Source organism: Heliangelus exortis, chromosome 2 (genome assembly GCF_036169615.1).
Source record: "Heliangelus exortis chromosome 2, bHelExo1.hap1, whole genome shotgun sequence".
Classification (NCBI taxonomy): Eukaryota; Metazoa; Chordata; class Aves; order Apodiformes; family Trochilidae; genus Heliangelus; species Heliangelus exortis.
In genome coordinates this window covers 32,738,749-32,763,779 of record NC_092423.1, presented here as the reverse complement: position 1 = coordinate 32,763,779, position 25,031 = coordinate 32,738,749, and the positions used below count along the sequence as shown (strand labels likewise).

The 25,031-nt window shown below is 35.7% G+C and overlaps 1 long non-coding RNA gene across 1 annotated transcript in view; it reads right to left on the bottom strand.

The window, feature by feature from the left end:
• Positions 1-306: 306 nt before the first annotated feature.
• The window catches only part of LOC139793694 (uncharacterized), a 43,679-nt gene continuing 18,954 nt past the window's right edge, over positions 307-25,031 (bottom strand). Inside the window, exons 2-3 of the long non-coding RNA XR_011724724.1 lie at positions 2,808-2,855; positions 307-392 (exon numbers count right to left, since the gene is read on the bottom strand). This is a non-coding gene — a long non-coding RNA (uncharacterized lncRNA). The remainder of the gene's footprint in view (positions 393-2,807; positions 2,856-25,031) is intronic.

Below are 25,031 nucleotides of genomic sequence, written 5' to 3'. Positions count from 1 at the left end.
TGTACAAACGATTCCAGTTCCAAATGTTGCCGTTTTCCTATAAAAGGAGAACTTAACAAAAAGACATTTGCCAAATAAAACCAATGTACCAATTTACCCTCTCTACAACTTCCTTTACGGTCAGGAAATTAAAATGGGTATTGACTTGTGAAAGAGAGCTTGGCTTTATGTGTTTACAGAGGTGTTAATGTCTCTGTTTATCTTCATGATTTGGCCTTATGAAAACAAAATGATCATAATCTCAAAGTAAGTCAATACTAAGAAATACTCAAATCTCTGTATTAATTTTGTTGTTCAGATGACACTTACTATTTTCCACTCCTTGCTGCAGATGGACAGAAGGCCACTGGTTGATAGACTTTTGAAGATCATGTGCCACAATCTTTGTTTTTCTGAAAAAGAGTAATATACTACTCAACAAGATTCAAAGTGTATTTTACAAGCCAGTCTACAGTTATGTATATAAATATGTCATAGTTATATATGAAAATATATCAGTTCTGTATTCAACAGACAGAAGACTGTGAGGTGATTACCTCTGCAAGTTATTAATACCTAGGATACTAAAACATCAGGTAGCTGCATCAGTTGCACCTGTGTGCCAATGCTTTGGTAAGCAGCACTGCTTTCTCATTTCTTTTTATGGTCCATAGGTGATACACCTGCCCTTAGTCTACTTCAGCTCTCTGCAGCAGCTATGATTTCCTGCTCAGGCTGGATGAGAAGTATCTGTTCCTATACTTTACCCTGAAACTTCTCCATTCACTGTGCATCATGGCTGTCCTTTCCAGATTCCAGACTCCCGGAGTGCATCACACCACCTTTGATCATTACAAGCCTCCAATGTTGTTCTCCATCTCTCTTCAAAACTTTACAGTCTTCAACAGTCAGTGCTGCCTGACTGATGGATCTCCAGCTTTGTAACAGCAACAGCAAATGAGAAGGGTCAAAGCACTTCTCTTAACATGATGCTCAGGATAGATGCACAAAGATAAATAGGTGAAAGGCCTGAGTAGTAAACACGTCTTGCTCAAGAGGAAGAAATGGCTGACCAGAGGCTTAGGGAAACCTGCCTCCTGTATCCAGGAGCTAAATTTCCAGCTAAATTTCATCTCATCTAATACTGGAAGCTTTGTAGTTAACACTGTGTAATTGCACTTCAACATCTCAGGGCACTAGACCTCTATCAGCTGGGGCCTCCACCCTAACTCATGGCCCAGGAGCTGTGTTTAAGCTCAGCTTGGGGCTTTCACACATTGCTTGAATTTGACCTCAGACCAGCCTTCTTAGCATGACCTTGACTGGCAGTCTCAACATTTAGTTGGACCTGGCCAAGATCTCTGGGTCTGCTGTGCTCTGTTGCTGGGAGCAGTGGGATATGGCCCTGGCTGACACGGCCCCTACTTTGCTGGCCTGCAGTGTCCTGGCCACTGCTGGACCTTGACAGCTGGACCTTGTTAAAGTTTTGAAACCACATAATCAAATTAATGAATAATTAGTTAATGAGAAAATTTAATTTCTTCTTCAGTGGACCAGTGGCAGGATTTCTTATTAAAGTCTGAGACTGGAAAAAAAGTAGCCACACTAATATTTAAAAAGCCTTATTGATGACTTATGCTTGCATGCTTTGAATTTGGAAAATGAAATTTGGCAATGAGGTAACCTGAGAGTTCACCAACTACTTTCTGCTGCACTATGAAACTACTCTGATATGCAGTAAGCCTTCAAAATTCATTACTCATACCTTTGCAAAAGATAGAGTTGCTCATTCTGAATGGACAGTGTACAAAAGTTCTGCAATAAATGTAGGTGGAATTATAACCAAGTCATATTTTTGTTCATCATCAAAGGTGATAATTAGCACACTGTTCACTGTTCCTAAAAGTCCCACTAGTGTGATATCTGAGAGATATTTAGGGGAAATCAAAAGGTAAATTTTCAAATTAATGCATAATAACTGAAGTTAGCCACTGTGCATCTAAGTAAAGGTGAAGAATGAGTCAAACTTAAGAATCAATATTATGTTGCAGCTGTGGTGTATTAATGTTATGATTGAGGGTTTTTTACACTTTCAAATACCTATGTTTTATTCCAGTATGAATATTGGAGTATTGCTGTGGACTGTTAGTCAATAGAATATATGAAAGGTATAGAGCTGACTGACCCAAAGAGACAGCCAATGGCTTAGAACTGGGAATGTTCACTAGTATATTGGACGAAGGCAACTGCTTGGAGTAATGTACCCATTCATCCAGTCTCCTGTTTTATGTGAAAAGAACACTTCCATGTAAGCTCAGTATATAAAGAAATTACTATTTAAACACTTACTTCCATACCGACTCAGTTTTTATTTATCAGAAAGACTGATGAGTATGAAAGGCTTAGTTTTGACAGCCTGGAAAAAAACAAGCTTAAATGCAAACCCCAAATATGATTTAGCATGGAAGTTTATTACAATTGTAAAAATAGGCTTTTAAAAGGAAAAAACTTGAATATTTAATACTGCAAATAAGTGGGATGTAGAATTATGCCTGGGGGTTCTTTTGCTATGTTGAGTGGATTTAATTAAATTTAGGTCTGAAAAAATAGTATACACTACACACTTTTCCAATCTACCCACTTTTTTTTCTTGTTGTTGTATTTTGCTGTAGAAAGGAAGAAAAGAAGCTACACAATCTAAAAATTCCTCTAAAATAATATAAATAGAGGCAGAGTTATACAGCATCACCCTTGCAAACAACATAGATGAAAACACTGCTGTGCTGACAGTAGAAGGAAATTCAGTCACACAGATTTTTTTTACTTACAAAAGAGAGAAGGTGTCATTATCATCAAGCCTGGTCTTACTGAGGAACCTGTGAAACAAATAATATTAAAATAAATTTTCATTTAACATTGTAAACAAATTTGAAATAATCTGCTATGCTGAAAGAGAAGACTCAGAATGTAGAATTGTAGACTTCAACAAAAAACTTAAACCCCAAAGAAATAGCCCAAACAAAAAACCAAACCGAAACAAAAAAAAAACCCAATCAAAAGCCCTCAAAGAAGCAGCTTTGTAGAAGTCACATGTTTCAGTCAAAGTTTGTCATTTTTAGTCTCTGGTTCTTAAACTTGGTACTGATACTGTATTGTTATCTCCAAGTTTGTGTAGTATTTAAAAAATACTCATAGGCTATAGAAAGCTGGAAACAATTTAGCAAGAAGTTTATTCAAGAATCAGCACCAAAAAAAGTGCCTTATTTCTGCTTTATAGATTATTGATTATACAATCACATCTTCCACAAAATCTGAAACACTATGCCTGTACAAACACAGGAGGCAGAGAAAGTAATTTTTCAGTAATATTGGAAAAGTTCAACCCTGAAAAGAGGTTGTACTACTTTGCATTCTACCACACATGTTTACAGCCAGTCTCAAGAGCTGAACGGGATAACCACTACTTATTTGTTTCACTGAGGCTTATTCTACATCATTTTAAAAGTTGTTCAACGCATTCAATAAATAATAGAGGGTCAGCCTCTTGACCTGTATTTACCTGTATTTGCTTTACTCATGAAATATTGGATAATATATATTTGGATGGAGTATTTATTTGTGTAAAATATTTGTGTATTTACATAAATACACAAAGTTATGGATGTAATTTTAATAAAATTTGAGAGACTTCACAGAATACACAGATTTACAAGTGTATAGTCAATCCTTTGGGATCTATATTAATAGTTATGTCTTATATTTGTTTCACCATCATAACCAGATAAAAAAAGAATATTGATTACTCTCGATTTTTATCCTTAGATTCTTAACAAGGTAATAGTAGCATTTGAAAGTCAAATATTCTAATGTTTCAGAAGTTCTAAAATATCTATTATTACCATGGCATCTATTATTACTATGGCATGAATTAGTTCATTCCTTCAATATTCCTTCCAGCTATTTGTACAATTATAGATAAGCATCTAAATCTTGATTCATAAATAAAAGCACTATATTACTATATTGCCAGTGAAATGCTGCATGTATACTGTTATTGTGTAGTATAACCCTTTGGGCATTTTCCTTTATATTCACAGTCAGATTTTGTTGTAGAAGTGAACTGCATATATGATTCAAATGGGCTCCAGGCAGATGCTCAGATTTTTCCTCAGAACATATAAAGGCTTCAGGGAAACATCTTCCCTCGTTGCTCATAAAAGCACCACTTGCATGCTTCCATATGGAATATCCTTAGAAACTTGTTCACAAATACAGAGAGAATTGAGAAGCAAAGCTGAGTGGTTCTGGCACCCTAAGGATTTCTGAGATAATAACCAAGGGGAGAAGGTTCTAGTGTACATACCAATGTGTTACAAACAATGGCAGATATCTTACTATTCTTAAATGTTTGGCAGTGCTCTGCTCTGGGACTTTATTCTGGTCCATTAAAGATCCAGATATTAGTTTTAGGCTTGACTGACATTTCTGTAACTCAGAATCATCTGTAATTACAAGTTATAAATGCTTTGGACTAAAAGCATTTATTTAAAAACAAACACAATACTCCATATTTTTTCATAAAGTAATAGTAGTAAGACATACGGATGGTAGCACTTGTTAATTTGAAACAGCTTGTGATTTCATAGCTGCTTTATGGCAGAAATACTGCACTTGGTGAAATTAGACTAACAAGTTGATCTTATCACATCAAAACCATCAAATAAAAATTGGTTATGTTTATCTAAATTTTCATTTAGATAATGGTGATGGTGGAAGAAGAGTAGAAGAAATTCCTCTTTATACCTCTAAAACCACTGGCAAATGGAGCTGCATTCAAGTATGTTTTTCTATCTAGATCCCTGGTCACTGTAACTCAAAGTGAAACCTTTTTTTTTCTATTTATATTTCTAAAGCTTAATTATTTTAATTATTTTTTGCTCCCTAAACATTGCAGATTATATCTCCTGCATAATTTGATTATAGCCAGTCATCTTTTTCTGACCATCCCCTGGCTTGTTACTTCCAGGGTGGCCTGCATTTAAGAATTTGTGATGGGATGTTATTTTGATTCCCTTATGTTCCCTCTTTCTCCTTCATGGCTTTCTTCTCTTCAGAGTTATAGAATCCATCATACTTTCATGTATTCATGTCCAAGGTGCTTTACCTATTGTAAATTCTAATTTAGAGGTCCAATTCAGGTCTTCATTGAGTTTGCTTTCATGTTGCTGCCTATGAAACAATTCAATTTCAATGCCTGTAAATACATGCTAGTACCTGCATCCACCATGAGATGCTCAAGACAACTTTATTGGAATATCACTGCTTTAAAAAATGTATTTTCTTTGTCAGACTTACATGTATCATTTATTCATGCCTTTTCTATGACTCTTAACTGTGTGGCAACAGAAGTTCTGCCTTCTGATTTTCTCTGTCAGCCTTTTCTTGTAGGTGTGTTATATATTTCAGTCTTTAATATTATTTCCCCTCGTCTACCCATCTGCTGATTTTAGTTGTTTCTTCCTCTCTGCTGGATTCTGTACAGACTTCCCATCCCCCTGTCCACTCCTTTAAACTCTCCCCCATAGCTCTGTCTATCCTCTCAGTTGGTGCATTTGTGACCCTTCTGTTCAGATGGAACCCGTCCCACCTATATAGGCTCCATCTGTTCGAAAATGTCCCACAAACCTAAAAGGGGACGGAGGAAGTTCTCCTCTACAGAATTGACGTCACTGGGTGGAATTCTCCTGGGGTTCTGGCCCCGGAGCATCAGTAGCATTTATGAACAATAAAAAGGTTTCTCACTGAAAGGAATTCCTGTGAGCAATGTAACCACAATACCTACCTATTTGCATGTATACTTCTCAGGACCTGATCCAAAGCCTAAGTCACTGGGGATTTTCCACTGATCTCAGTGGACTTTGGATCGAGTCTTCATTTCACAAACAAATGCATTCAAAGGACAGGTTTAAAAAAACAGCAACTTCTGCCAAGACAAGGGTGTTTAATAACTTCAAAGCAATTCTCTTTACTCAAAAAAATATGGCAACTAGGAAAATAAACTATTACAGTGATACTTCTTTGAGAAATCATTATTAACAGTATTTCTATGCATACCGGAACATAGTGAAATTAAATCATGTGCATATGATTCAACCCTTTGTCAGTGAAGTGATTTTGGTCATTCTCCAAATCTTGCTCAATATCTGCAGTATGTGAAGTATTAAAATCTCCTTGTGATCTGCTTCAAGGGAAAAGAAAAGCTGTGAGGAGATAAAAGCAAAAAAACTGCCTAAAATGGAACCTGCTTTCAGCACTGGTAAAATCTCCAATGATTTGTTTCTTTCTAGCCTAAGGAGAAAAGTTGTATAAGTCCATTGCATGAAGCAAACCTTGCTGTTCAAAATAAATAAGGACTGAAATCTGGATTTTACATTTATACATCTCACTGAGCAAATGTAAAAATGTGGAGAAAAAGCTGGAATTATTTCTTGGCAATGATTACTCTACTCAGTTGCTGAGATGCACTTTAAAATTGCTAAAAGACAGAACCTTAACTGCTCTATGCTTTATTTTTGAATAAGGTTCCTTGCAATGATGGTCTCTCCCAGTTTTTTGCAAGGTACAGTAGCTGCAGCTTTGTTTTTCTGGCCCCTACACAATATTGTCAGGATGCATTTCCATTTTCCAAGTGACTGCTGCCACTGTGCCACAATCTGTGCTCATTTCTCGAGCAGCTAAACCCTTTGACACTGTGGTTTTTAATTAAAATTACATTAAACTTAATCAGCCAGAAAGAGGCTGCTGTAGAAGGCAGGTTTGATTGCAACCTGCAAAGGGCGCTGGGGCTGCCAACTCGCTAAAGATGTGCCGGCAGATGCCAAGCTGCTTGTGTGAGCCCCATGGTCACAAAAATGCTATGAGAGGTCAGTTCTGTCTTCACTTTTTTCTAGCACTGTCACCAAACTATAATGCGTGACAACTCTTGATAAAGCTCGAGGAAGAGAAAGAAATACATTGCTAATACAGCCATTGTCGTTCCATTCATTTCTCAAGCAAGGGAGAATCACAGAAAAGATGTATTTAACAAAGGTTGGGTTTTGGTGAATCCCACAAATGACAGCCCTGTAGGTCTACCTTCATGTTTAAAAATCAAAACATGTGATAGGATTTAGAAGATTGGGCCTTGTGATATTAATACTCCTTATCTCAAGATTCTCCCTGGAATTTCTTCATTTTTTGTTCTTGTTTGGCTTTGAATGGAGTAATGAATGAACGAGTGGGCCTAAGAGTGTCAAATGATACTTCTTTACAGGGCTAAGACTGATTTCAGTGACCAAATTAATAGTTTTTACCTGCAAATCAAAGCAATGATTGAAGTAGGATTTTGGAATAGCATACATAACCTTTTTAAATATTCTTCAATAGCAGCACAAAGCAACTAGAGTTCCTCAAGTTTTGTAGGATGTTGGTATCTTCTAGACACTTCCCACATGTGTTGGTCATCGAATTCAAATAATACACATGACTACTATTATTTATATTAATACTTAAGTAACTTAAACCAGCTCTCTCTCCCCCACCTTTCTGTCCATTGTTTAGATCTTAACATATTCACAATGAACTGGAAAGATATCAGTGATAGGACTAAGATGTCTCTCTGAAACCTATTCCCATCTTCTTGAATTCTGGATCTTAGACTCATAATCTAGAAGGACATGGTGGTTACAGCAATCATGATTCCTCCTTGAAACCGCCCAATCTTAGGAGATCTTACTGCATTCAAATAGTTTTTGCATTCTGAACAGGAATAGGGGGGAAAAAATCAAACTAGGAGCCTTTTGGCTTGTATTATATGTTATGAAACCTGCTGAAAAGGCTTCTGAAAGCTTCTGAGAAAGATTTCATATTCTGAGCAAGTTTTTTTTAACTTCATTTAGTACTTCCTCCTGTGGGGTATTTCATCCTTTTGCCTACAACTAGTGATACTGGAATCACTTGATCTATGCTGTGAGGATTTGATTTATTTTATGTGTTCAAGGTAACAGGTAACTCCTGTGATCTCATGACTATACAAGCTATCCAGAACATAATGCTTCACTTAGTTTTCAGGTGTGCATGCCTGGAAATGTATTTACTGAAACCAAGGAAATTGAGGACAAACTGAGCAAAGTAATGAGAGAAATGGAGGATAGCTTTATGGGAGACGTAATGAAAGCTAAGACTCTAGTAAATTTATAATTAAAGAGAGGAGATATCTGAAAAGAGAGAGAACAGTAAGAAAGGTTTCTCAGTGCCTGAAATGTTAGTGTAGCAAAGTTATCTGCTTACTACATAATTAGACATATTAATTACAGAGGATGGCAATTATTGTGTTAAGATCTATTATACACTCTATCAGAAAATAAATACATTAACACTCTCATAAATCACGAATAACACCAATTAAGCCAATGGAATCAGACTGTTCTAGGAGAAAAATGAATGATTTTTTTCTTCAGCTGTTCACTCAGTGAGAAAAGAAAACAAAAGAACAAGGCAGTTCATACTTGCTAATTACTTTTGGTGTAGAAAGCAATAAAATGTATCAGAAAAATTAAAATTGCCATTTGTGACACAAAGGCATATAACAGAGGCAGAAGGAAGAAGTAGTTAAAAAATATGGACTTCTTATTTATGGATATAGGGATTTAGGGAAAAGCAAAAATGAAACAATGACAATTTCATCATATGTCTTAAGTGACCATGAATCCTTTTCTTCCTCCTTATTCTTGCAGTCTCCACTGTTCTTTCCATCTTGTCCCCATTATCTTTATATAGACAGCTCTTATTTTTTTTAATGTTTGTTTTGTGCCTTGGAAGTATTCCTGCAACTTCAACTTCACAGATCATTTTCTGTGAGTAAACTTTAGCTCCAGAATTAAGAGAGAAAATGTGGAAAGCATTACACACTTCCTTCTTAATTGTTTGGGTAAAATAGACATAAGCAGTAAACAACCAGTTTTACACTTTCCTAAAGGGTACTTGCTCCCTGTATCATCTAGACCTTGTAATGCATCAAGTGTGCCCAGCACAGAGCAAGATGTATGGCAAGAAACACTGTTACTCTGTATGTGGAGCTTGGCCAGTTCCTTAAAAGGATTACACAGTGTGAGCTCCATGGTCAGCAGGGACTGGACCCAGTAGTCAAATATTTCCTTTGAGTAAAATGTTCACCAAGGAGGGCTAAAAAAGCAGATTAAATATTTCACCTTTTACATCATCTTTTAAGCTACTTTCAATGTAATGAAGTCTACAGTAAAGCTGAGGATAATCTTTCCTGATCACCCACACAGCTTTATTTGGAATAGTAAGATATGTTACTTATATAAAAAAAAAATAATGAAAAACTCCATGAAGAATAGAACTGATCTCTCCTGATGTTTATGATCTATCGTAATTAAAGCTGTTTCTGTGATTTGTCTTTCTAAATAGTTTCTCCTGTGTGGATTCTCTGACATCTAATCCTAGTTTAATTTACATGGCAATCTCTGTCTTGTGGATCAAGATCTACCACACTGCTCAGATGCCTTTTTTCAGGCAATTTGATGAACTTTATCAGAGTTGATAGAAACTGGTCAATAGATTCAGGAGATAAACATATATACATATTCCTTGGGAAACTGCAGAAGTTTTGTTTCCTCAGAAAATGAGTCTAAAATAGATATGTAAAAACCAGATCTGAATACTTATAGATTGTCTATTTATCCCATTTCTTGATGTACAGTTGTGAGTCTGTGTTATAAATTTAAAAGGACTGATGGACAAATAGCTCTGTAATTAGAACAAGGTTTAGTATGTGCACACATCCCTGCTGGCCCGTGGAATGGCAAAAACCTCACTTACCCCCAGGAGAAATGAGGCAGTTCAGAGAATGATGTGTACTACATGATGGGATAAAGATGGCATACATGGCAAAGGGCAATTTGATATGGGGAATTTCTACCTCTTGTATAATTGGGAAACCTTAGAGGTGTGATTGAAGGAAGGCAAGGGTGATGGATAAAAAAAATGATGGCTTCTTAAGCTAATGTGTAGAGAACCCTGCCAGGAATGGTTCATGTCTAGATCTAGTTAACCAATGATCAGGCAGTAAGAGCAAATTAGACTTGAGCCCCTGGGGGTCAAGTGACCATAATCTGATTAAATTTATTATAATGCAGAAACCCAAACCAATTAAAACAAATATAAAAAGTATGAGTTCTGACTGGCCTGCTCTGAGGTCTCATGGAAAAAGGAACCTTGGTAGAGCATGTACACTGGGGAAGGCTCTTAAGCCTCTGGAGTTCAGAGTACAGTAGGAAAGAGAAACCTAGGACTGTTTCTGTTTAAAGCTTGACATTTCAAAAGAAGAATAATTTTATTCCTCCTAGAAAATACCATCCCTACCAGTTGTACCAATTAAACTTATTCCTTCCTAACTGGAAGAAATAGAATTTAAAGACAGGTTTAATATGTATATTATAAGTACTCTAAAGACAAGATGCACCTTTTAAGAGGCTGCAGACAAGAAGTATATTAAAATTATGATATAATTCGTTTGTATCTTTAGAAAGCCAACAACTGCAAACAGCCTTATTGCAGGGAACCATGTATCTCATTAACCTGCTCTCTTAAAGCAGCATCTTGTAAGCAAAACAGACAGTGGAACACAAGCTTAATTATTCCCTTGTAGGTTGGATACCCAGTTTTCACTTGGTACCTGCACCGTATTTTGTAGGGCACAAAAGGGAAACTGACCTGAAGCTGGTGAGTACTCAAGTGTGGATTCCCAGAGGTCCTGTTCCTCAGCTGTTTCCAGGCAGGCTGGAATTTCCTATGAGTGTGTATAAAGAGCTACAAGACACCAAAGAGATCAAAGGCAGGCAACTGGACAGTAGAGCTCCTCTAGTATTTGAGTAAGCACTCAAAGTGCAAACTTGTCAACCACCTGCACAGGAGAAAACATCAGGTTCCAGCTGCCTTTTATTTGGGGTCTGAGAACACAGAGACCTGAGGTGAGGCAGGTAGAGGGACATCACCTGCCAGATTGGCAACGAGTATTTGTAAGAAGCCTCAGCTCAGGTTGCAGTCATACAGTCATCCACACGTGGATTCTGGAAACAATTCTCAGTGTTCCTTTTTAAAAGACAATGCCATGACCACTACCATACCAGCTCATGCTCAAAGGCAACGTGCAAAGCCTCCAAAGTCTCACAACTGCATAGCTCAGGAGAATTTTTGCCCTCTAGCTCTGCTCTCTGCCCTGGCTTGAAGAACCAGCACTTACCTCCATTTATAGTTCTGATGGGGAATGTTAGTTTTGATTAAGCCTGTGTAATATGTCTCACATGCAAGACTTAATGACATAGTAGGATGTAACTCATAAAATAAGTTTATCAGACTTGGTGCTAAATTGTGAGAAAAACCTAAAACAAATGATAAATTGCAAATGTAGTATTTCATCCATTGATGCAACAAAGTGAGGTGTCTCAAGGCAACTGAGATGGTTTCTGCTGGACAAACATGCATTATTTTTAAGGCACCCATCATAAACCACAGAATTAATCATAAATCTGTAAAAAATCCCCTATATTAGTGAAGATAAAACATTGTTAGATAACTACAGCTTCCACATGGCTGAGTCTGCCACTGATATATCTTCTGACTGGTACCATATTACATGAGTAACCCCAGTAATTTCAGTGAAACTAGACAAGAGTGTAAATTCTGTATAATCTAAGTATAAAGAAGACTCTAGGCTTTATTAAAATGGAAGGGCAGTACTCATCTCCTAGAATGGACAATTTTGACTTCAAACATCCTCTAAGACAAGAAGAGTGAAGGGTGAATGAAGAGTGAAGAGTGAATGTTCTTTTCTGCACACACCGGTTGATACAAACCTTTAAATCTTTTTACAACAGGAAAAGCACTGATTTAGAATCACTGATGTAGAGAAGTTTTTTATTGACAGCAGAAACATTCTGCCTGGAAATTAAATGAAAGATGCCACAGAAAAAAAGTAGACAAAATATATCTTACGGGACTGGAACTTTTTTTACAAAGTTTAAAATATTATTTATAAGTTTATCCCCACTTGACCTAAGAGCTTTGATATTTTTCAGTGAAATTTAGTAGTGTCCATGATGTGAGAATAAGTACTGGAAGGAAATAAGTTGGAGATAATTCAGCACATTTACTCATCAGGAAACTATCTGGAGAATATCATAATGATACAATAAAAGAAATTTTTAAAAAAATCATCAGCTCTATTCTGAAGTAAAATTCTTAAGATTTTTTTTTCACTTTACATTGTGCAAATTTCTTTCCAGACTGATGTTTTATATTTTTCATGTTTTTAAGCCACTGTAATTGTACACTGAAAATGTTGTGTTTAACATTTTAAGTGCTCAAGGACATCTCTCCACCCAACAAAGGAATGGGCTTATGACTCTCCTGGAACTATGACTGTACTTTATATATCACCACTGATTAGGAAGCACGAGGGTTTATCACATCAGGCATATCCCTGGCAGCACTGGGTCATTGCACTCAAGGGGTTAACTGATGGCATTAAATGTATTTATCTGGGGGTAAAGAGGTTCAAGGCTGGAAAATACTTCCCCTCGTATTACCACTTGGTCAATTAGCAACCTTTAGGCCAGAGCTATATATTCAGATTCTCTTGTTAGCCTGTCAGGACTCCTTACTCATTCACCAGTAACAGAGTCCTGTGACTAAAACCTTTTTTGGCCAGGGCAGCTGAAAGACCAGCTTCTGATTCCTCACAGAAACTCTCCTATAGGCAATAAAACAGCAGTTATATCACAACTGCTCAAATGGCAAATGTGAAGTGACTGCTCGAGTATAAGATGCTGCCTGAAAAAAGAGAGGAGATGGGGTAGCTCATTTGACAGAGCTGTTCACACTTTTTCTGCACAGCTGAGAGACATTAGCTTGATTTCCCAAGATTGGTGTGTTTTCCAGCACGGGGAGTTAGAAAATCCAGCAGCCTCAGAGATAAACTGGGTCTGATCATACATGTTTCAAAGCTCAGGCACCAAAAGCTACTAAAAAAAACCCCAAAAAACAACAAACGCCAAACCTTAGAGAAAGCTAAATATTTTCCCAAGGTCAATAGTTCAAATAAAGTAAACACAAACAGAAAATGGCTTTAGTGAATTGTCTGTAGACCATCTATCTTTCCCTTAATGGTACCCTATCTAGATCAGAATTCTGTACTTTCTTTTGCAAATACTTGGGCAAAATTTACCTCTTTTTATCAAAAAAATCCAAATTGTCTAAGTTTACACAGGCTGGAAACAATTGGTAACAGTTATCCAATTCAGTGAATTTGGAAACTAAGGCAAAACAGGGCACAGCTGGTGTGTTTAGTTTTGACTGATGTCTGAAGTTCAACACCTATATTTCATACTGAATTACTCAGTCTGGCAGACTTCTTGTCAAGACTGCTGGTTACCCACCAGCTTTCATTTACCTTGCCCACACTAATCATTACTTATAAAATATCAGATAAATTTTGGATGCCTAAATATGGACTGGGATTTTTATTTTTTTTTTTTAACTTGCAGAAAAAACACTTTTTACCAATGCCATTCTAGCAAAGTCACTGATAATCAATATTCCCATAAAAAAAAAAAAAGTATGGAAAGCTTTTTTTTTAATAGTATCGTAACTATTTTAAAGTGTGTATTGTGTTACAGTGCATTTATTTGTTCTATTATATGGATTTACTATAGATCAACCTTCAGTAAAATAAGAACCAACAGAAGCTATCTGTCTAGAAAAGATGGAAATCCATTGACTTTGACAGTTTCATTTTGGGATGTGAAAATCTGTGGGGTGATTTTTATTCAGTATTCCTCGTAAGCCTCTTCTTATAACTCATGGTGTACACCTGGTATGTACTGCTAGTCAATTAATTTAGAGCTTCAAATTTTTTCAAGCTCCTATCTCTTTGAACTGAAATTTATAAAGTAGCAGTTCAATATGAAGGAAAAGCAATGTGGCTGAAGATGAAAAGACTTTCCAGAAATATTTTGAGTTGTTGGCTGTTTATCTGATTGGTCACTTCTAGTTCTGTGTAGGCTGGCGGTCCCCTGATCCAGTCTTTGTTGAGATATACCATTGTCTATATGTGGAGGTGGAAGGCTTGTGGTTTATGTTTTGTTCTTTCCTTTAAAGACATCTTTAGGCCTGGCTGCTGTAGAAATATGTCAGAGGCTTGAGGATATTCTGAAATTATCTATGGGAGCCTAATTGTGTTTCATGTGGCTAGAATTCTACTTTAACAAGAGACTCGTGAAGTGTTACAGCACCTTCACCTTCCTTCTCAGATCAACTCTATATATGGACTACAGAGGTATTTTGAAATTCTCTGGATAAGTAAAGGCTCTGATTTCATATATAACATAACCTGAATCCAAAATTATCTATTACGTGTGAGCTTCCCATTTTTGCAATCATATTTCTTCTGAACAACAACAACAACAACAACAACAAAATTATTAAATCCTTCAACATAAATGCACAATCCATTAAACTACCTAACACCTGCAAGGAGATCTCTGTAGTCTGTAGCTTAAATTCAGAGGGCCTGTCTCAGCACAAGAAAACACATCACCGCAGACTGATTGTACACAAAGATATTCAACTGAGAACAGAGAGCAGATTTAAAAAAATTTTTTAAATCTAATCTTACCTTCCAAGCCCATGGAAATAAATAACTGTGGGACACAGATTTAATCATTAGAGCTTCGTTATTATAGATTATTACTATTATATGGATAAAAATAGAGCATTATAAACAAAAATAATATTTTTACTTCCTCTGGGTAGTATATTCTAGTTAATGGTTCGGTTTGTTTGGGGTTTTTTTCAGGATTGCCAAAAATCACAATTTTGTCATACTTATTACAGAGGAGCTGATAATCTTATTTCATAGAATCATAGAATCGTCTGGGTTGGATGGGACCTCTAAGATCATCAAGTCCTTTTATGGCAGAACAGAAGAATGGAGAAAGCAGAAATGAAAGGAAAAATATTGAAACAGAAATAGTTACCACCTAAGCAGTACCTTCTAATTTGCAGCCACACCTATCTCCATTCAGCCTGCATCTGAGTGAAGCTGCTTCCAGTTTTATGCTACTTTAACAATAAATAGTGCCATCTCATTTTCTAAACTCAAAACTTGGTTTTAAACCATTAGGCCTACTTTTCCTTTGTTATAGTGACAAAACAGAAATTATGCAAGAAAAAAAATCAGGTTCATAGCAGACAGAGGTAGATCACAGATTTATTCATCAACATAAATAAAGAAAAGTAAAGAGAGTATGTAAGTTTAATCTCTCTCCTCACTATAAAGTAAAATGCAAAGCAACCAACAGAAAACCTTTTTTCCTAACTCCAAAAAATGGGGATAGCAAAATAAAAAAAAAAAAAAGACACCATATTTTTTAGAAAATCATTTCTTTTTTCTGCTGAGAAACACTCAATTGAAAATCCTCAGTATATTTGTACAATAATTCATTTCTTCCATCAAAATGCCAAGGTTGGTTCATTCTAATCCAGGATGTCTCACCGTTTTGCACACATTTTTTTCAATCTGCATGAAACACAGTAATCAGTAATAATTGATCCCTGATTGTTTCTTTGACTTTAAAAAGATGACACTTCAGTTCACTTAACATACATTACCCATTGTGTTCTACATTAGTTTACAAGAGGGACCTATTTTTGAGGCAGATTTACCATGGTCCTCACTGACAAGTCCTCCAAACTTTTTCAGAAAACAGAAGCTCATTAAATGTAAAAAATTGGATACCTTACTGTAATATTTTAAAGCACAGGCATGCAAGATGTGCAACAAAAAGAGGAGTCTACATGAGACCCATACTTTGGTACATTTCAGGTACCTGTTTAAAATCAGTGTTTGTCATGGGGAGAAATTCTGTGGTGAATGTTGAGACAAAAATCAAAGTAACAGCGGTGATCACAGCTGGAAGTAAGTTTGAAAAAGAAACAACAATGAAAAATCCACTCTCTGAATCGATACAACTGATAATGTAGACCTATACTTTTTTCATATTGACTGAAAGCTTGGAGTATGCTGACCTAGGGCTGAACCCACTGCCATGCCATCTATATGTATTATGTGCTCTGAAAAATAATTGGTTGATGGACTTGCGCATGGAGGCGTGAAAAACTTTGTAATGCTCAGTCACAGCAGGATAAGACCAGAAGAAGACATTAACAGGGACTGGAGAGGAAGATAACATAGTAACAAGAGTGAAGTAAAGCATGTCCTTGTAGACATTAAGGACTAGGAAGCTTAAGTAAGCAAGAGTCATTTTTCCTTTTTTCACTGTCAAGAAAAAAATGCTCACAGATATTTTCCTAGCTTTTGTAAAAGCCAGGCTCTATTTTTTTATTTATTACATGTAATAGAGAACACATTAATAGAGAAAGATGAATGCTGTATAAATGTCATAAGTGAGGTGAATTTTCCTTCCATATTTTATTCAAATTTTCTTTCATTTTATATTGGCTAAAGATGGGAGAGAGATTTTTGCTGTTATTTTAAAGAACCAAAAGCACGTTTTATCATGATTTTCACTTAATAAATTTACTAAAGTCCATTTGCTGTCTGTTAATTTCAGTGTATGCCCAAATTACCTCAAAAAATATCCTTTTGTTATGATTTTTTAGCTATATTGCACAGTTTCCTGCTCTGGCTAGTGCTTCCTCCATTTCCACAGTTCCCCTCACTCAACTGGGGCATTCAGTTAAGGACAAAGTGGAATACTTCCAAACTTAATCCATTTTTAGAGAAATACTTGATGAATATTTGTTTCACAAAGACACCACTATCTGTACAGCCACACAATTCCTGACTTGTATCCTACAACTGACAAGCTTTGTCTCTAACTAAGCAAGCTAAAATGAACTTCTTTACATAGCATTTATCTGAACACCACCTTCAGCCAGCTTGGTGACTTCCCCATGGCCTGCTAGACCATGATCTGCTCTCCAATGGCTATAATAATTCTATAAACCAGACGTGACATAAACATTTTTCTACCAGGAGGACAGTAAGACATTGGAATGGTCTCCCAGGGGAAGGAAGTGGAAGATTCCCTCACTTTGGAAAGTTTCAAGTCTCAGCTTGACAGGGTGCAGAGACATCTCGTATAAACTATGGTATTAGACAGGTTGTACCAGCTGATCCTTGAGGTCCCTTGCAGCCTGACATTCTGTGATTCCATGATAACCAACACATGACACTGCAGTGCATCTTCTCAAAAACTGTCTATAGAAAGTGCACCAAACCGAGTCTCTACCCCTCATTTTGGTTTGCCACTGAAGAGCTGAAGTTAGGGCATTCATTTGCTGACACAAAAAAGTATTAATATGAAAGAGGGCCTAATGCACACAGACAAAGATGATGATGGACAACAATTTCTGCTTGGCTCAGTGAAGCTTTCAACAATACAGAAAATCTGCACAGAATATGCAGATTTTTGAGCACTTGTTTAATTCACCACTTCTTGAGGAGCTACAGAGCATCACAAACCTCATGTCTGCCTTTTGAAGTTGAGTATATACTTTTGAGTTTCCTAATATAACCTTTTTGAAAGAAAGCCATTTTAATGAATACACTACTGCCTCTCTGGAGTCTGAGAACAAAACCCACAGACATTATTTATCTGCACACTGCTTAACACACTGATGGAAGGCACATGGATACAAAGGTAAAAACCATGAAGAGAACAGAATACTTCAGTATGGATATAATTGACTGGAAGTGCATTAGCATTGCAGAAGGTAAGAACAGAGAAACCTCTGTAAAGGTTAGCTGAGTGTAAAGTACTATCAGTCACTGAAATTAAAAGCACTCCTAGTTCCTGTTAAGCATGTGGTCTCAGTTCTGACTCTTGATAAATACCACAGTACAGTACACACTACTTTTGCAAACCATATGTGAAGTACTTTATAAAATGTTGAAATAGTTAAAATCTGCAGCAAACACACTTAAAAAAATAATTTAAAAGCAAATGAGAACTATGAGCTAGAAGATGCTACAAAATCTAAAAAACTAAGCCAATAAGGATGAAATTTATTAGTGCTTTGGTACAAATTTCAAAGCCTTCTATAAGAAGAGTGAATATGGAAGCTCTGGCAGTACTGAATATGGACAGCATAAACCAGAGAAATCCCGACAGAGGCAGCAGTGGAAAGAAAACACTGAAAGGTATGCAGAAGGACACTGATATTCTAGCTGCTAGGCACAGTTTGCACACATTTTCGGAACAGCTATTCCCATCTTAAATTTTTGGTTGCTATTTATTTTACATTTTTATAAACTGAAATGTTAATTCTATGGAGCATCATACATAGCTAACTGATTCAACCTTGAGATGGGCTTCAGAACTGCAAAATCCTTAACAATGCATATCAGCACAGATGAGGGGGTTTCCTCAGCTGTAGGATAGATTGTCTTCCCCTGTTCATCAATGAGTCCTAAGACTTTGAGGAATTCCCATCCAAATCACCCTACACCAAAAGAGACAAAGGAGACCATAGCAACATAAAAGAGGAAGGCTGTTTCAATACTTGTGAAGCTCTCACTTCAGGAAGAGGGAGGCAGGAAACCAAGCAGCTGGGGTAGAAGGAATGTGAAAAGACTTCCCACTGGATCACCCATTTCCAGTTTGCAAGATGGTTTCTGTTGTGGATTGTTTGTTAGAGCTTTTTGTTTGGCTGGTTTGTTGGTTTTTAAACACAAATTCTGATGGGAGCCATTTCAACAGCTTATCTTTGTGAGAAAGAGAGCTTCTTTTTCTATGACAACAAAAGATATAAAAAAGACCACCAACATACTGTAAAATATAGCATTACTAAATTAAAATAATAACTGATCCCTAGAAAGTTGGAGATTCTTCCTTCCTCTGTGTTAAGGAAGAAATTAATTTTGAATTTTGCAGCTTAGGGCACTATTGGAGAAAGATATTATTCCAAACAATGGGGAAAAATTAAATATTTACATGCAGCACAGAAATCTCCAAAAAGTTATTTCCTTGTTTTGTTGAACAACTAGAAGGTTGCTAAGCTTTTTTTCTGTTTGAAATGCATTTCACTAGTCCTATCATCATTTTGATTTGCTGAATAAGTTAAGGGAAGTTACATTATTTACTGTTCCATTTGCAGTGATGCTGCAAAGAAAATTACATTTCTTTTCAAAAAACTATTTCAGTAATGTTATTTTTAAAGAAATGTGGTACTGCTACCTAAAATCACTGTCCAGACCTTTAATTTCACTATATCAAATGTAGCTTTCCAAACCAGCAAATACATCTAGGCTACCAGTATCTGTGTAATTTGATATGCTGACACATTTCTATTTTCTGTCTCAGTAATGTCTCATTTCACTAACTCATTGCCATAGGCTACAAACAACTCTTACTCCCTGAAATGTCATACATAATTAACACATGGTGAATTTTAAAAGAGAAAGTTCTGTAGAACCATTGAACAGGACATTTCTTCCATTTTCTACCTTACAATATTGTGTAAGGTTGATGAAAATAATTTATTTTCAAAGTAGACAATGGTACTTGGATGGTCAGTGAAAAACTTCTATGCCAAGACAATGGTATTCTCAAACCTTTGGTTGTACAAACATAACCATAAAAGTCCAGATAAATATGATGGTATAATTTACGTGGTGATACACTGACTGCAAGTGCAACTTACCTAGTATATAAATGTACCTATACTTCTGGCCCTATTATGTTTGTAAATGTGTGCACTAAGCAATTTTTTAAAATCTAGTCTATATATTTTGTAAATACTTCTAGTATCTGTAGACAAATCCAACACCATATGCTTGAAAGATACTTTTTCAATATGTAATGCTATACCTAGGATCTATGCCTTCTGGAGTCTTCAAGACAAATGCCATTTAGAAAACAGTTTCTCTTCCTCTTGTATCTGCTTCACTTACTACAAATGCTATATAGCTATCCATATGATAACTTAGGTCCAAAGCATGTATACAAGCATAGAGTTTGCTTCCACAAATTATATTTACTCACAATTACATGCAGATTTAGAGCAAAGTCAGTTAAAAAAGTAAAGCAGTCCTACCTCTGAATGCCTAATCCCATCCATTTTTGTTTCACAAGCAGAGACTCAGCCACAATGATGCCTAACACCTTGTAGTACCATTGGAAAGGTAACTGCAAGGCCTCTTTATTTTTCTTTGCCACCCTGTTTATCTTTGTTCCTTCATTTCTTTGCCTTCCTATTATTTCCTGGTATTTATATATATCCTTAAACTCAAAACTAAAATGTGAAACTTGGAAGTAAAAATTCTGCTGACATTAGATAAGGATAGCAGTCAAACCTGCAGATGTCTTAGCAGACAGATGCTAATAATATTACATAGGCTACACAATTTAGATCATTTTAGTAGGAAAAAAATGGACTGAAACAAACTGATCTCCAAATAAAACTTTATAATTGCTAACATACAATATGTTAGATTTTCTTTATGCCTTGATGCAATGAATCTGTCTCAGTGCACCACTGTAAATCTGTTGCATCACCAAGAAAATGGTAGCCAGTAATCTCACATCTTTTTGGGCTTCTCTATATGCTTTTGATTGCCAGTTCAAGCTCCCAAACCCAAATGGCTCAAGATAGTTGTGTCCATATTGTCATCCCACATTTATTCACAACTGATGCCTGTTGTAATCACCTCACATGACTTGCAGTCACATGCAATGGACAGGATCACACAGTCACTAAAGTCATTTATTCTTAATTCAACTGAAAACACAAGTAGATCTGCAGATTGTGGGAATTCTGGTTATCTAGCTAATTGAACTCAAAGATCTGTGAGAAAAATGTGCAAAATGTCAATGAGAACATTTATACATATTTCCTCTGTTACAGTCAGTAAATGCTTTTCTTAAGATGTAATAAAAGAAAATTCAACTGTCCTCTGAAGAGTTATGGTGTTATTCAGAGACTGAACTCAATTTTTAATGTGTGAAACAGAAGGATTATAATTTTGCTTTTAAAGGAAATATCAACAGAATTTAAGCATGGAATTCTCATGCTTCGCTGACAGTGAGTGTGCCATACAAAGGAAAATATAAAACTGTCTCACTCAGAAAGAACTCTGTTCATATCTCTAGCTTGAATGTAGCATTAAAAATACTCTTACCATCTCCTATGCCATTGCTGCTGGTTTATTAATCTTTACGCAGAAGATATTATCTACCACAATAGCTCTCACAGCTTCAAAAACCGTATGTTTTATGAGTGATGGTTCAGAAAAAACCCTCATGCAAGAAAAATCACTGATAGAAAAAATCCCACCCAACCTTTGTATTAATTCAGCCTCACTATTTAGTACATCAGGTTGTAAAACATAATAAATAATCCTTAATTATTGCAGGAGATATATCAAACCATTTGGTATTATCCTGCTATAGTTGCCCATCATTGGCCCAGAATTCGGGAAATGCCACAGCAAGGAAGGCCAATGTCTATCAGCCACACAGGTAGCCTGCTGTGAAAAGTTAGTGCCAACAGATTATTCTCCTGTGAGTAGGACACCTGTGGGTGAATCCTCTGTCTCATCAAAAGCTGCTCACTGGCAATCAAGTTCAAACACCTGATCACAGATACATGTGTGTTTTACTGGTCCATCTGCGGCACAGAACATGTGCCAGAAGTTTCACTAAAGGTGAATAGGAAAGGAGCAGAATAAAGTGTATCAGATGTTTAGGAAACACTTTGTTCATAAATCTGCACTGCGTGTTTTATTCGTTTTCTTATTCACAACCAAAATACATCACAGGCAGTGAAAACATCAGATTTTCACTTATGGCCAGAGGCGTTACTTATTCTTATTCTTATTCTTATTCTTATTCTTATTCTTATTCTTATTCTTATTCTTATTATTATTATTATTATTATTATTATTAATCTTTTTGGGAATACATTTTTGTACTGCAATCTTTTCTCCAAGCCTTTAAAATTTCATCCTAAGAGAAATTTCTGAAAAAACAAAGTTATAGGAAATAATTCCCTGCCCAATTCATAAACACCAAACCTGCTAGAACATGCTCAGAAAATCAGATCACTGGTACTAAACGCAAACTTTCTGGTATACACATGGGTGAAAGGAGATCTAATGCATGAGGGGATAAAGAACTGCCAATGTTAAAAAGGGGGATTAATCTAAATCGTACTGAAGCTAATGGGACTTCCTATTAACTTCTACAGTCTTTGGATGAGGTCCTGTGGTTTATTTTTCTCTCTCCTTTTATCTTCTTTCCCTTTCAGATTTGTTTTTCTCCTTTATGTGTTACAAGAGCAGTACAGAGAGCTGAAATGGACAATGCTTAGCTGGCAGTCATTCTCTGGTAATTAGACTGAGTCTCAAACACCTGACCTGCACATCTATGGATATCAAGCACGTCTGAGTGCCCAATTACCCGGGAGTATTAAGAAATAGGTTTGGAGGATGGGCAAAGGATTTGATTCTTAAACTCTTCCCTAGTTGACGCTGTACATGCTGCTTCTTTAGCACAGCCTAGAAGACCCAAAGAGAGACTGGAGGTCAAATCCTCTCTGAACCATCATGTATTGTGAACAATTTCTTCATACGGCTTAGGATCTTTGACCTTTAGAAAGTCTCCAGCAGTCATAATTATATCTAAAGCACCTTTGATGGTGTCTTCCTCTATAATGGATTCACAGAAATGAGTAATACTCCTTAATTTTCAAGTATTTCTTTTTCAAATTAATATTTCAAAGAGAAAAACCCTTAGCTTGTTAAGAAGAGTTTTTAGGGTTGTAGCTCTTGCATAGGATGATACAGTTTGGTGGCCTCTCTTGTTAAAAATGTTCTAGTACCCATCTAATGCCCACTTATTTATGGATTTTAGACTAAAAGCCCTTTTTTTTGCCAGTTTTCTTCACAAGCACTTATCTCGACATCCTCATTAGATGGTTTTTCTCTTTTCTTTTTTCCAAGGCCTATCCATGCCCTTGGTACTTTCTTTTGTTCCATTCTGCAAAAGGAATGGCTTTAAAGGATCTCTCTCCACCAGTTTCAACTTTTTTCCTTTGTAATTAGCCTTATTTGAGGAGCAGAAAAGTAGAAGACAGAGAGAAATAATAATAATAAAAAACCCTGGCGAACAAAGGAGATGATGTTCTTTACTTCAATCATATGCTGTATAGCCTGAGTCAAAGAACTTGCACATCCTTTTTTTTTTTTTTTTTTTTTAATCTGACTCATGGTACATCTAAGCCAGCTGAGAGAAAAATTCAAAGCTAAAGAAGAGGAATGTTTTATTCAGCTGGTTATTACTATGAGCTTATTTAAAAGTTAAAATTAAAGAAATCTCTTTGCATACAATAATTTGGAAAGATATATTTGCCATAATCTCTTTGAAGGAAAATATTGATAGCATTAATATACTATATATTAATATACTATATTAATATACTATATACTATATTAATTATATTAATATATTAATATACTATATACTATACTAAAGAATATATTATGCTAATGGAAAAGAATATGAATATGCATATTTGAAAAATAAGCAGTGAAATAACACATCTGAACTAGAATGGAACTTGAATATTAGTCTAGAACTAATAATATTATAGATAACTGTTGTGTCAGTCTTTATTCAAAAAATCAGAGAAGGATTTCTTTGATATGCTCTTTCAAACTGAAATAAATACCCAGTAATTAATGGCAGTTGTTACGAATATTAAAACCCTAGAAGGTCTACAGTTCTTGCAAGACTAGATAGCTAAATGAAGGAACACTTACCACCTGGGACAAAAGGTTATTTGAATCTTTTAAAAGACAGAATTCGTCCCCAAACCAAAAATACCCCTTTCAATTATTCCGATTAAAAAGATGTACAGAGCATCTTATACAATTGAAAGTCTACAGCTGTTAAAATCTTATTTAAAAAATAAAATAAAATTGTGAATTACAGAAATATGTTTATTGTTAATATCACTATGAATACATACATGAAATTTACTTTGCTACCAAGAAGTAGATTAGCTAATTTTATATACTTGAAGATTACTAAATCTGTGTCTTGTGTTGACTTGTGGATTTTTCGCTCACTCTAAAATAAATTTAGCTAGAGGTGGTAGTAATTTCCATTTGTAAATTCCAAGATGTTACAAGATTTTCTCAAATTTTCTAAAAAAAGAGAAGCAACACACAGATAAGGACTAGATTTTTAAAATCTTTGTTTGTATGGCTAACTTTTAATAATTTAGTTATATAAGTTGAACTCATTATGATGGTTACACAGGTCAGTTAAACATTTATACAATTGGGATACTATTTTGAATTTCACTCAAACTACAAGTCCTTTTCAAAGCTGCAAATCTGAACAGAAAGAGACATTCCAGCAGTATGATAGGGCATTTGTTCTGCTGCTTAAGTCACAGCAACCACCATTTTTGCCACTTATTCTTTTTACTTTTCAACCAAATTTTAGTGAAAATAGAGCAGAATGTATCATTTAAGAAAGATCACCACCTGCTTTTGAAACTTTAAAAAATTGTTTAAATTTAGTTTGAGTTTTCAATATAAAGTTCAGGCATTTGTTATATAAAAAGGATCACTGTTTCTCATTTTGAATATCATGAACCAAATCAATATATTCCACCTAACAAGATGTGTAGATTCATACACATACACATACAAAGTGGAGGATAATTAATCAGTTTGCATATTGCTACAAAGTGCCAGTCTGAAGTGGTTAAAACTCTTATTATTTTTATCTCTGTACCTAGTCAGATATTTTCCCATGGTCTTGGCTCATTTACAAGACTGTCTCAGCTAATGGAAGATTATTATGTAATCCATACTATGGAACTATCAGATTTAGAATTTGTGGCCTATACTGTTTAAAGAATTATGTCTGTTTCAATCTATCATACAGCATGCTTAG